Source organism: Ambystoma mexicanum, chromosome 3q (genome assembly GCF_040938575.1).
Source record: "Ambystoma mexicanum isolate Mex_15411 chromosome 3q, UKY_AmexF1_1, whole genome shotgun sequence".
NCBI lineage: Eukaryota > Metazoa > Chordata > Amphibia > Caudata > Ambystomatidae > Ambystoma > Ambystoma mexicanum.
Window position 1 is genome coordinate 323,883,752 of NC_090926.1, and position 13,126 is coordinate 323,896,877.

Below are 13,126 nucleotides of genomic sequence, written 5' to 3' on the forward strand. Positions count from 1 at the left end.
CTGGGAGTGGTACCAATGGAGCGTGGATTGTTGTGCCATTTATTCGAGATAACTGGCAGGTGGCACAACTCCTGTAGTGACTTTCTACCTGGACCCCCATCTTGGGCCAGCAGAAGTGCATGGCTAAAATTTGCTTGGTTCTCTTGATGCCAAGGTGACCAGCAAGGGGGACTTCATGCACCAGCTGCAAGAGGAAGGGTCTTACATGAAGGGGAACCACCAACCTCCTATGGTCTCCTTCTGTAGACTCTGGGGGCTCGCTCTACAGGTGTCCACCTTCCCAATACATCCTATGCTTCCCAGGAGGTTCACCCTCAAGCTGGGAGCAGGCCAGTCTCCTAAGGCCTTCCAAAGATGGGCACTCATGTTGGCCCTTACTAAACTCAACCCTATCAGGACCACCTTCAACCAATAAACTTTTGCGTTCAAGATGGTCATGTGGATTAAGAATTTCAGGCAACACCTCTTCCTCGTCAGGTTCAGGTGTTTGGCCAACTACCTCCACCTCAATGGTAGGTGAGTTAGGAGGGATGCTTTCATTCCCTCTCTTGTCTTTCTTGACTCCTTTAGCCTTGGGTTTCCCCTTTGGCTTGGGATTTGCCTTGGTCTTGGCTAAGGCAGCCCTTGTTTCCAACCTTGTGCATGTTCTCTCTGCCGTGACACCCACCAGACCTAAGTCTCTGAGATCATTCTCCAGCAGGACCTTACCTGGGACTTGCCTCTGTAGGAAAATGATCACACGAATCCTGACCATAGAACCATATAGTAAGATTTAACGGCATTTCTGGGAACTTGAGAGGGGGACCATCATCTAACTTGGTGGGCATCAGGGGAGTTCTGGTAAGCTCCTCTGGGTTTACCAAAGTGGAATCCACCACAGTTCAGCTGGCCCCACTATCCCCAAAGGGCAGGAGTATCTACTCCACTGATTAACACACTGTCCTTAAAGTAGTGCTTGGTATTGTCTGGTATGCTACCACAAGCCTCCGAGACTTTAGGCTTCCAGAAACCCAGGGAAACTAGGACTACCTCAGATTCTATCCCACTGGGGAAGGAGTCTGAGGAGAAGGATGCCCATGTGATCTCTTCCTCCTCATAAGAGGGGAAGGCCAGACTCACAGAGTGGGCCTCCAAGGTTTTGACCTTACATCTGGGGTCCCCCTTCACATGGTCATTTGGTCCACAAGCCACACATGATCCACTGGGTTTTGAGACATTGGCTGGCTTAATATAACCAGAGTTCTGTCTGGGAGTATAACTCCCACTACCATGAAAATTCTCTAGGGACCTAACCTTGTTTTTCTTTTTGTGGCTCTTTGGGGAGGAAGTTTTATCAGATCCTCCACCCTCCTTATCTTTGTTCTTTTTTCCCTCCTCCTGCTTACCTGGAGTAGTCTTGTCCGTATCGGGCACTCTGTGTGACACCCACAGACCTGCTGCACTAGCCGGTTTATAGTGAAAATCTCGAAACTAAAATCTCGAAAAAAAAAGCACGAATTTAAAATCTCGAAAAAAAAATATCGAATTTTTTTTTCAATGCGTTTTTTTTCAAAATGGGGGGGTTCCCCCAACCCCCTTTTTTCATTTTTTTTATTTTACCCCTTTTTTTTACTTACCTGACCCCAAAAACACATATAAATAAATAAATAAAAAATTAGATATTTTTTTTTTCGAGATTTTAAATTCGTGCTTTTTTTTCGAGATTTTAGTTTCGAGATTTTGACTGACCACCGCACTAGCCAGCTTCTTAGGATCTATCTCCTTTGAATCAGCCAAGTGCTGCTTAAGCTCAGGGGAACAGGATGCAAAAATATGTTCAAGCATGACTAAACATATCATATACTGAAGGTGGTGACCTTATAGCCTTCAACCCAGCCAGTCCGGTTTTTCAAAGAATCAGTAACATAGGACACCCACGTGTTACCTTCTTTCTTCTGGTACTCTCTAAATCTCTTTAAGTATTGAGCAGGAATTTGCTTCAATTTTGTATAATCTACTAGAAATTTCCATAATGGCACTGCAGCCAGAATCGGGTAGTCGACTGAGTGGCCATGCAATCCCATTAGCATCCACAACCTCTTGGATTTCACATGCATACTCAAATGCAGCCAGCCAGTCCATAATATCATTCTTCTCATCATACATACTGAGCAGATCTTTAGGAAATCTTGGATGAGAAGGGGAAACAGACCAATGTTCAGATCCCTTGGAGGAGCCTTAATCTTGGCCAGCTCCAACTGGTGATCCCTGTCCTTTTGTTTTTCTGCCTGCTCAACCATGTTGAACTCAAGCTCCTTCCATTTAAACTGTAGCTATTGCTTCTTGAATTCAGGCATGGCTTCAGCATCAGAGCTGACAGATAGTACTTGGGACTCTTCATCATCCCAGTCTTCATGGACCCCATGGACCGGTGCAGCAAGCTGTCAGTGAGTGCAGCCCCACCACCTTCTGCGCTCTCATCTGAAGTAATGGCATCGAGTTGCACCTCTTGCCAATCCATGATCCTTTGGATCATTTCACTCTTTGTACCTTGAGCAGATAAGCCTCTCTCCGTACACATCATTTTCAGTGTTTCTAACTTGGAAACATTCAAAGTTATGTTGGTTATTGCTTCCATGTTTTAAGATAGCTTGTTAGTCTTTACTGTTAAGTTCCTACTAAGGTCACTATGTGTCCTGGGTAAGTGTAATCGGAGTACCTTTCCTAGTGCGCAATACTGAGGTCCTTCGATCCTATCCCACCACTGCACACCAATTTGTTAAGATGGATTTCTGAACTCTGACGTGGTGGGCAGAGGTTGAGAAGGCCAGCCGAGTTTCTTGGAACAGGGTAACCTTCTGGACAAGCCAGACTAATCAAGGTAGCATTGGCGGCGGTCACAACTAGGTATCAGGAGGGGTGAGGGTTATCAAAAGCCCACAATGAGCATACACAGTAAACAACACCACAAATTACTCTCAGTCAGGGTGTATATATCTAAATACATATACATGTATTAAAGGCCTTTTAAATCAAACACACAGCAAATATCAGCAGTATTAATGAAACCAACAACATAATGTAACATATATACAGTTACCAATGGCCTAATGGGTTATTACTCAGCACAGATCCACAACTTGCAAAGAAAGTGGTCACACAGTGTGAACATCTTATAGGAGTCCTCCATAATTCAAACCCTAGCTGAGAGGCAGTCCAGTCCCTAAGATGAGTGGAGCCTTGCGCTCAAAAGTACATTGGCGCGGGGGGGCGCTCGAGAGCCCGAGCAAGATGGCGGTGGGCTAGGGGAGCTCAGATGATAGACGGCATATCAAGCCGAAACCTTCCCCTTTAGAGCGCATCATATGGAGTCAAAAAGGGAAATTAGTCAACCGGAGCTGAGATGGAGGAGTTGGGTGAAATACAGACCAGAATCGCTGCACGGAACCGAAGATAAGTGCTGCAGAGCAAACAGGAGTATCGCGCGAAGGCTGGGCAAGGACCGAGAAGAGGCGTGAAAAAGGCTGACCGGGATCGCACAGCTAACCCGGCCCATTACCAAAAACGGCACGGTGAGTCATCACCCTCGCCACGGCCCAAGTTGGGGAGGCTGGCAGCCAGCCAGGTAGAGCAGTGCCAACAGAAGCTGGGACCGCACAGTGAGGGAGGCGGCGGAGACGCAGGCACAGGCAGAGGTACTGACATGACTGCATAAAGAAAAGAGCGGGCCACCAGTACACTGCCACCCCGGAGGTCAGGCGACGAAGAAGGGGAGGGCTGCCGCGCTCCCCCTGGGATGAGTCCAAGAGGCCCAGCAGCAACTGCAGCGGCGAAGTGAGCTGCACGGGGAGACATGGCCGAACAGGCAAGTGCCTGCCACCTGCCAATTGCTGAACTGGAGCAGCAAGTAAGTGAAGCGCATATTGGGGGGGGCCCACACCAGCACAACGGTCACGCGGCCGCACCAGAAACACAGACAAGGTACCTACCTGGGCATAACCGATCCTTCTCATCGGAGGGGGACGCAACATAGACCCCACTAAACATATTGCACTCACCAGTGCGGGAGACCGAAAACGTCACGCTCTCCGATGGGGAGCGCACAGTGATCACTCAACGTTCGAATGGCCACCTGAGTCATTGGAAGAAGTAATAATAAAAAATAACATTAAAGACTGGGAAGACAAACGTGAGGAGTAGCCCCACACGCCGACAACACCCAGTCGGGGGAACCAGCACGGGGAGCACAACCACCCCACGGCAGACAACGTGGCCTCCAAACACGGGCCCGGGGAGAGGCACCCCAACTCACGGACCCCCATTAGGACCATAACACGCAGAGGAGTCTAGGGTCCTGGAGGCAGGACCAGCCCCTTCGCAAGGCACAAAGCGAGACAGGGCATGAGGCGCTCTATGAACTCACCCAGACGGCGAACGGGTAGAGGCTGATCAAAGAAAGCACCCAACATCCCCCCAACAAACAGGGGAACCCGGAAGGAAATTCCCCGAGAGCCGACACAAGGGCTTAGGGAAACCAGGGTGGCCTCCGTGTGTCAGAACCCTAACGCACAGCATTACCCGGCGCCCAACAGGGCCACCACTCAGACAGCAGCGTGGAAGGCACCCCTCCCATATCAAGTGGCAACATCACTCAGACCCAGAACGAGAACTGTGACAGACGAGGCCTGTCTCACAAGGACTAACCTATGAAACAGGCCTGCCCTATGCCACAAACCAGTTGGCAGCCTTCACAGCAATCACCGCACAGAATCCAAGCGCTGCACGCCACACGGATGGTGAACCACTCAACAGCACGAGACTCACCACAGAGACCCCGCAGAGCAGGAGTGAGGCAGGGGGGCATGCAACAGATAACCCACGCCCCAGAGGGCAAGGACACTCCAGACACTGCACTAGCAGAGGGACTTCCTAGACGGTCAGCAAGAAACAAACCTGAAATGGATGTCCAAACAACTCCAGGCCATATTGGCCGAAATTAAACTAATAGGCCAGCGAACACAAGAAACCAACACAGCTGTCCATGACATCAAGCAGGATCTCCAGGATGTGCAAAGTCGCCTGACGGCCCAAGTAGAGAGAACAACAGATAATGAACAGCGCATCAGCACCCTGGAGGACAATGTGACAACAGTGGAAACAGACCTGGGTGGAGTAATCCAGGAAGTGCAAAGGCTAGGAGACAAGATTGAGGATCAAGAAAACAGATCTCGCCGAAACAACCTCAGGATCGTTGGGTTCCGGAAAATACTGAAGGGTCGGACCTGGAAAAATCATCTACGACCTCCTGCAGAACTCCTTACATCTAGCCAATGCCAGAGATCTTATCATAGAAAGGGAGCATCGAGCACCGATATCCAAGCTGGCACCAAATGACCACCCGAGGGTCATTACCATGTTCTTATTACATTCTCAACACAAAGAAATCATCCTAAAGGAAGCAGAGTCGGTGCAGAGTCTCGTGAGTCTGTGAAAGCACCCTGTTCTACTTTCTTGCTGAGCATTTGGACTGTGTTGCTGTTAGTCCATCTTCTATTTTGACAACTACTGGGAGGAGTGAGTAGCTTAAAGACCCTTGCAACCCGCGGAGCGGCGCGGAGTCAGTGCAGAGTCTCGTGAGTCTCTGGAGGCTTGCGAGGCTTGTGTGGCACCGCCCCTTACACAATGGAGCGAGACAAGAAGCCAGATTGGAAGCATCCCCAGCCCCGTTACTCGCCTGCAGCTACGGCGAGGTGCTGAAGGAGGAACTTCCAAACCTGCCTTATCATCGAGCCAAATTGAATCAACGTTGGGCAAAAAACAAGTAAGGAAATCATGTAGCACCGTCTGCACGCTTGCATGCGCGATTAGCACGGTGAGCAAAGCGAGTGAAATGACGCAGTGCCAGTGCCGGTGCTCAAGCCATTTTGACAGTGTAGCTTCACTGCCACAATGTCGCTGTGGGGGGGAGAATGCCGTCACTGCGAAAGTTTGTGTTATGGGAAGGTCGCTGTTAAATGATGTATAAATATCCCAAGTATGGACGAACAAAGGGCAGCAAAGGGGGGACCTGTGATTCCATCTCTGCGCATGCTGGCTTGGAGAGTGCTGCAGCAGAACGAACCGGTTGTGCTGCTGCATGATAGTCAGCTTGATCGCAGAACACAGCTCCTCATGTCAGAAAGCACTGGCGCATGGCTGGAAAGAGCTGATCACTTTGATGATGTCACCCACATTGCTCAACCTTTGAGCAGACCCCAAGACTTACCCGTTACACCATTATTTCCAAATCAGGAGATGTGGGAGATGGGGGAGGCTAGACAGAGCGTGTTACCCCCTTGGGTAACAAACTCAACATCCCCCATGGATTATGAAACAAAGAGGGGCAATGAGCGGCTGGACAACCAAGATTCTCAACAAACACCCAAAGACAGCAGAGTGGAAGCTGAGAACGCTGTGAGTAACTCGGCTGCAACAAAAAGCAAGGAGCCTATTCGTGGTACTGTTGTCAGTTGTGAATCTTCTGACCTCCTAAAAACAGGTGAGCCCCGTGCAAAAAGTAAGAGTCCAAGAGAGAGGCGCAATTCGTTGGCAGTAGTCAACAAGATTCTTGAAGACTTGACTCAAATGAATGGTGCATTAAACTCCAAAACATTAAACACCAACACTCCACCTGCTAATCAGGTTTTGTTCAATGAGCCATGTGCCATCACCACTCCAAGCAAAGCCTCATCAAAGGTAGCAACATTTAACAATCAATGGCTAGTAGGTGCTAAAAAAAGAAGACAGTTGGATCTTAGTCCATCTCCTTCGATTCATTGCTCACAAAAAAGAAGCAATTCCCGAAGTAAAGCAGCGAGCCCAAGCTTGAATATTGAAGCGCAATAAGAACGCTGAAATTGGACTTGAACAAAGAGATCTTAAAAGTGGGTAATGAAGGAGAGAAGTGCTTGGACTCCTCGTCTGATGAAACTACATCAGAATCCTCTTTTATGGAACGTGATTACCAAAAAATAAGAAGATTATATTCCAAAGCAAGCAAAAAACACGACAGGAAAGATACTTACGCCTACGAAGGGCTAAAAATGCGTTACAAGACCTTCAACCATATCTAATGTCTAAGTTGACCATCTCAATTGCACCATTGCTCAAAATGTATGAGCAAATCAATGAAGATCTTAAAGATTTGACAACGCTTTCAGCCCTAATGAACTCCAAGCTGTTAAGTGCTGAACAGGAAAATGACTTGTCAAAAGAAAAACTATGGGAAAACATAAGAAGAATTGATACATCTCTCAAAGAGTTGGTGTATCAAAAAAGAAATAACAGTGAATTACTGGCTGAAGTAGCCATAGAAGCTTTAGGTCTGTTAAAACACAACCAAAGCTCGTGTGGAAAAGAAAATGTGAACATGTCAACTGTTCCTCAACATCTTGCAAGCAATAACAGCTCAACTACAGTGATAATGGGGACCAATGGTGGTGCACAAACGGAACATGGTCTTCAAGACCTTGCCAATGTGATCAGTGCACAACATGTAAACCATGCAATTATGACTGGACCTTGTGGATGATTTTCCTCGTTACATCAGCAAACTTCGAAAAACAGCCCGTCTCAATTTGAAAAACCAGCCTTGGAGGTCATAGATCTGGAAAAGATGGATGAATGTCTTTCAAGTCAACGAGATCAGCCGCTGACAAGACTCACTGGTCCTTCATTCAATGCTGTGAACTCAAACATTGCAGTGGATTTCGAAGTGACTCATCCGCAACCTTCAACGTCTGCCAATGGTGATGGTATCATTGGTAATCCCGATGCGGGAGAAAGTCAGAAAGATGTGGATAAGGGTGAAACGTACTCGATCTTTCTAAAGAACAAGAAAACGTCTGCCAAATCACCTAAAACATTTTTTGAAAAATCAAACAACCAAGAGGAAACGAAATAATAACGACTCGAGAACATTTCTGAGAAACTTAAAATCAGTAAACGTGTTTGTTAACTCAGAGCGGATTAACACTACTCACAACAGGGAGGAAAAAACAGTAAAGTCCTCTGGTGAGTCTAAAGCCGATGGCGTGGTAGATTTGGACTTGAGTACAGAGATTTCTCCAAGTGAACTAATTAATCTCTCCACATATGAAGAGGAGGAATACATTGAAGATAGTAAAGAAGCCCAGGGAGATGTAAACATCGAGACCCCAGTTGTGATGACAGGTGATGAGATCTCCTTAGCCGGGGTAATTGATGAATTATCTACTCAAGTTCCGGTCAGAATATGCCAATTGATTTTGCCCCCCCCGAGGACCCTAACACTATAAAGACTATAGATGAAGAATCAAAGTTCATGATTATGGATGACAAAAGGAAGCGCGTGGTAGCTTCCATACCAGAAAATTCGAATGGTCTGGTCACAAGAAGAAAATGATGTAATGGAGAGGCGAAGGTTAGCGAACCAAAGGAGACCGAGATTAATCCATCTAGAATTCTAGATAACAGCCCATTTCCTCAGCCTGAGAACATAAAAAAAGGAAAAAGCCTAACCGAAGATCAAGGCAGGTGGAACAAGATCACAAAACATAACAAATCATCAGAATCTTATGTCAAACCTGCAAAATACCAATTGATTCTTGAACGAATCTTGACTATCAAAGATGGTTTGATGCTAAATAGAAATAACGCGTTGCGCTTATTGCATCATGTCCCAGGCTTAAGAGCAATTGAGTCTAATGATATAAACCTAACAATGACAGAGTGCAGTTATACATAGACTCAAGATTAATTTGTGACCTCCTATTGAATGCCGTCTCCATCATCTTGCCTTGGGTTTTGACATATACGAAGAAACAAATGGTAACATTGTGTGTAAACTTTCCAAGGAAGAGAGCAATGAGAACCAAATTGACCGGAGGAACAGTGACAAATCGATGAAAACTCTGACCATGGTAATGAACTTACATAGTGAGATCACAAACAATAAGGACGGTAGAGACTCCTGTAGTTTTCGCACAAATGCAGACAGTCGAGAAGAAGCACTGATGGTAGAAAAGATTAAAATAACGTTTCACCGCAATCCCAAACTCCTGGGAGGCGATAACGCTTTGATGGATAGTACAATTGAAAAATCAAAATCAAACAATTGGAATTGGCTAGCTGGAGCCTTAATGGGTCAAAAACTAATGCCACCAAGAACATGCAAATCCAATTCTCAAGATCATAACATGGAATACAAGAGGATTTAGCTATTTGTTTAAGGAAGCTCTAAGATGGCCGGTGGGCCTTGACATTATATGCTTACAGGAAACCTGGATGGTCAATTGTCCTATATCAGATGACTTTGAGCTTGCAATAAATCCAGCCATAACGAGGCAAAAAGGTCGACCGTCCGCAGGTCTCCTGACTTTGGTGAGAAAAAATTCTGCCTTGAAAATTACTAGTACAACAAACCACACAAACCTCATACAACACCCCGTGGTGGAATCAAAAAGACCATTAACTGAGACTACAACCCGGATTGATTTGATCATTGTCTACTGGCATCATAAAATGGCAGGCACAACTAAATTTATGACCACAGTGTATGAACTGATCGATGACATCAATAGTGCACAAGAGGCACCAAACATAAAACTCTGCGGAGATCTAAATTTAAACTGCATAAAATTGAACAAAAACACAAATGGAGACGACAAAGGACCGCATAAAATGGCACTAAGATGGTGTGCAGCTCTAGATGAAAGAAACTTAATGATGGTGCACGGAAACACTAAAGGCGACATTCCGGCACAAACTACCTGGAAGTGCAAAAACCAGGACTCCATGATAGACATTTGTCTCTACAAATATAAGTCTGCGCGTGGTTTCCTGCAAATATCCACTTCTTCATTAAGTGATCATATCCAACTTAAATTAACTTTGATCTATCCGAAAACGAAGACAGCTCAGAGGTGGGATCAGAGTGTTCAGGTAGAACCTTGCAGATCATGCTTAAAAATAAAACTACACGAGATCAGGGCAATCACACAAATATACTGTATGGAAGCGAGTGGTGAGACAAAGAATAAAGTGGGATACACCCATTTGCTGCAACAGTATGTGTCTCATAACCAAGGACTAAAAAACTGTTCATTTAAGCCAAAACATGTGTACGACATTGAAATAGTCAACAGAAAGCCTCAGTTACGCAAAGAACTTAGACATCATAGGGCCCTAAGCAATCTTGAAAAACTCACAGGACTTCTGGAAACTAATAAATAATGCTAGTTGCCAACAACAAGCCATTCAAGCAAATATGGTCAATGAAGCCCAATGGATGATCCATTTTGAAAAATTGTATGACAAGAAGGGAAAAACAACAGAACCTAAAATGCCTCATTTAACAAAATGGGATCTTCAGTTCGATGTGGGGACATTCTGCAAAGCATTAAACGCAGCAGCTCTTCGCAGGCACCAGGGGGGATGGTCTAACAAATTACATCATAAAACAAAACGCGGAAGAGTGGGCTACGAAATTGTTTGCAAATGTGGCCAGTAAGGGCATAACTCTGGCAAGTTGGAAAAGTGCGATAATGGTGCCGATTTTTAAAAAGGGCAACAGAGCTGAGCCAAAAGATTACAGACCTATCGCACTTTTGGACGTCCTCGGCAAACTATGCCACACAGCTCCAAAAACAACTGTTGAGTTGGATAACATCAAGTGGCCATCTTGATTGTAGACAGACTGGTTTTGTGAAGGACGTGGGCTGTGGCCTGAACCTGATGATCCTTAATTTGCTGAAAATGGAAGCAATCAAAGCAAACAAAACGATCTATCTTGCGTTTGTGGACTTATCGCAAGCGTTTGACAGCATTGACAGGGAGCGATTATGGACTAAAATGATCGCTTGGAACTGTCCTTTAAGCTTGCTAATGGCAATAAAAGACCTGCACACATATACAGAGATAAGAGTGAGATTGGATCAAAAAGGCAACTTATCAGAACCTTTAAAAACATGTTGAGGTGTAAAACAGGGATGCCCCTTGGCATTGATTATATTCAATCTGTTTATCTCAGATATTGATGAGGCATTTGTAGGAACACATGCGTTTCCTCCTAAGATCAATGGAAACGTTGTCAACTGGATACTGTACGCAGACGACCTAGTCCTTTTGGACATAACACCTATAGGTCTTCAGCGCAAGCTAAATGCCTTAGAACAATACATCCAACAAAATGGCTTGTGTGTTAACACAAAGAAATCTGAGAGCCTATTGCTGCAAAATCTGCAAAAGGATAGAGAAGCTAACAGGAAAAAAAACTTTGTGTGGAAAATGGGGATTGAAACCATTGAAATCGTCAAGCAAACCACTTATCTAGGCATGTGTGTTAGCTCCAGTATCAACGATGCCCCCTGGTTGGAAAAAACTAAAGCCAAATGCAAGCAACTTACGAATCAAGCCAGCATCCTGAATAAATAATTCAGCAAATTTTCACTAAAACCCGTCCTGAATTTTTATAAGCAGAAGGCGGTCCCGGCACTGATACATGGGGCGGAATGCGCTTTTGGATGCACTGAGGAATTTTGGTCTTCATTAGAACACTCATTTTGGTCAAAGGTGCTTTGGTTGCCAAGAGATGTACCTACTGCATGCATAAGATATGAGCTCAGCTTGGTGTCTATTAATGCTAGAGTAACATGGAACACCCTTAACACATATAGCAAAATGATCACAGAACAGGTGAACCCCCAATTCTTGATTTTTAAAGACCCAGCAAGTGGAAATAGTGAGAGCATACTAACCTTGTGGGCTAAACGCTGTGAAAAAATACTGGCCGATATAGGCACCAACAGCTGCACCCTGCAAACCAACCCCGATAAAGTTAAACCCATGTTGTGGGTACAAGATTGGATAGACACAGGAGATGTATGCCTCAAACACAGAGCCATGAGCCTGGTCCCAAATGAAGCAAGAAAGTACAACACGATCCGGACATACCTAGAAAACTTCCCGGGAAGATCTTGAAGATCAATCTTCAAAGTTCCGACTGAATCAAATTCAAACAAGAGAAACCCAAAGCTTCTAGATAAAGGACGGAACTGCACTACTGATGTGTCGCCTATGTGGAAAAGATTCTGAGATATTGAAACACCTGACCTTGCTATGTCCAGACCTGAGACAAGAACGAACAAGCCATTTGGGAAGTTTCATGGACGCAAGACCTTTATTAGAGGCTCAAGATTGGTGGCGAGAACTCTTTAATGATTCTGATCAAAAGTTAACAAACCAATTGACATTCTTTTTAGCAAAAGGGATAAAAAGATTGATAGACGCGGAAGCAGTACTCAAAGATAAAAAATGAGAACTTTGGATTGGTTTATCCTTGTAGATAGGAAAACATCGTCTTATTAGTGTCGTCTCCTTTCTGCTTTCTTTTTCTTTGTATTATCCGTAAAATGTGAATTGAACATTTTAAAGGTGTGTAACAAATTAATAAAAAAAATAAAAATAAAGGCTTACGGAACAGCAACCCCAGTACTTGTCGGCGGAACGGAAATACAAATATTCAACGACTATTCGGTGGAAGTATCAAAGAGGCGGAAAAGCTTCAACCCAATATTTGAGGTGCTCAAAAATACAGAGCACAAACACCATCTAAAATTTGCAGCGGTCTGGTGCATACAGATAGACAGGCAGTGGCACTCATCCAAGGACCCAGAAACGGCATCGAGGTTTCTCCGGCAAGAAAACATAGTGTCATCAGACTTTGACAAAATAACATCAGAGGCAGCAAGACCAGACTACCCCCCGCCCCAAAGAGCAAGTGGCAAAAAGCAGGCAGGGGGCCGCGGGGCCGGGATCCTGATCAGAGGAAACACACTGGAAGATCATAAAGATGACCCAACCCAGAGCCTTCGAAAGCATAACCACTGGACACCCATCGACAGCGCGGATGTGAATAAATGCGGCTCCGATTTGTGCACCACAAATAGTCAAGGATGCAAAAAACATCCTCGAAACATATCTCCATATGACCACGGGGAAGGTGGCAAGAGAAACTCAAAATTGGGCGAAATTCACCACCCATGCCATCTACCACCCTATGTATACCAGGAGAGTATAGATGGGAAGCGGCGGCGAATCTATGGCTTGCACCCAACAACCCCATATATGG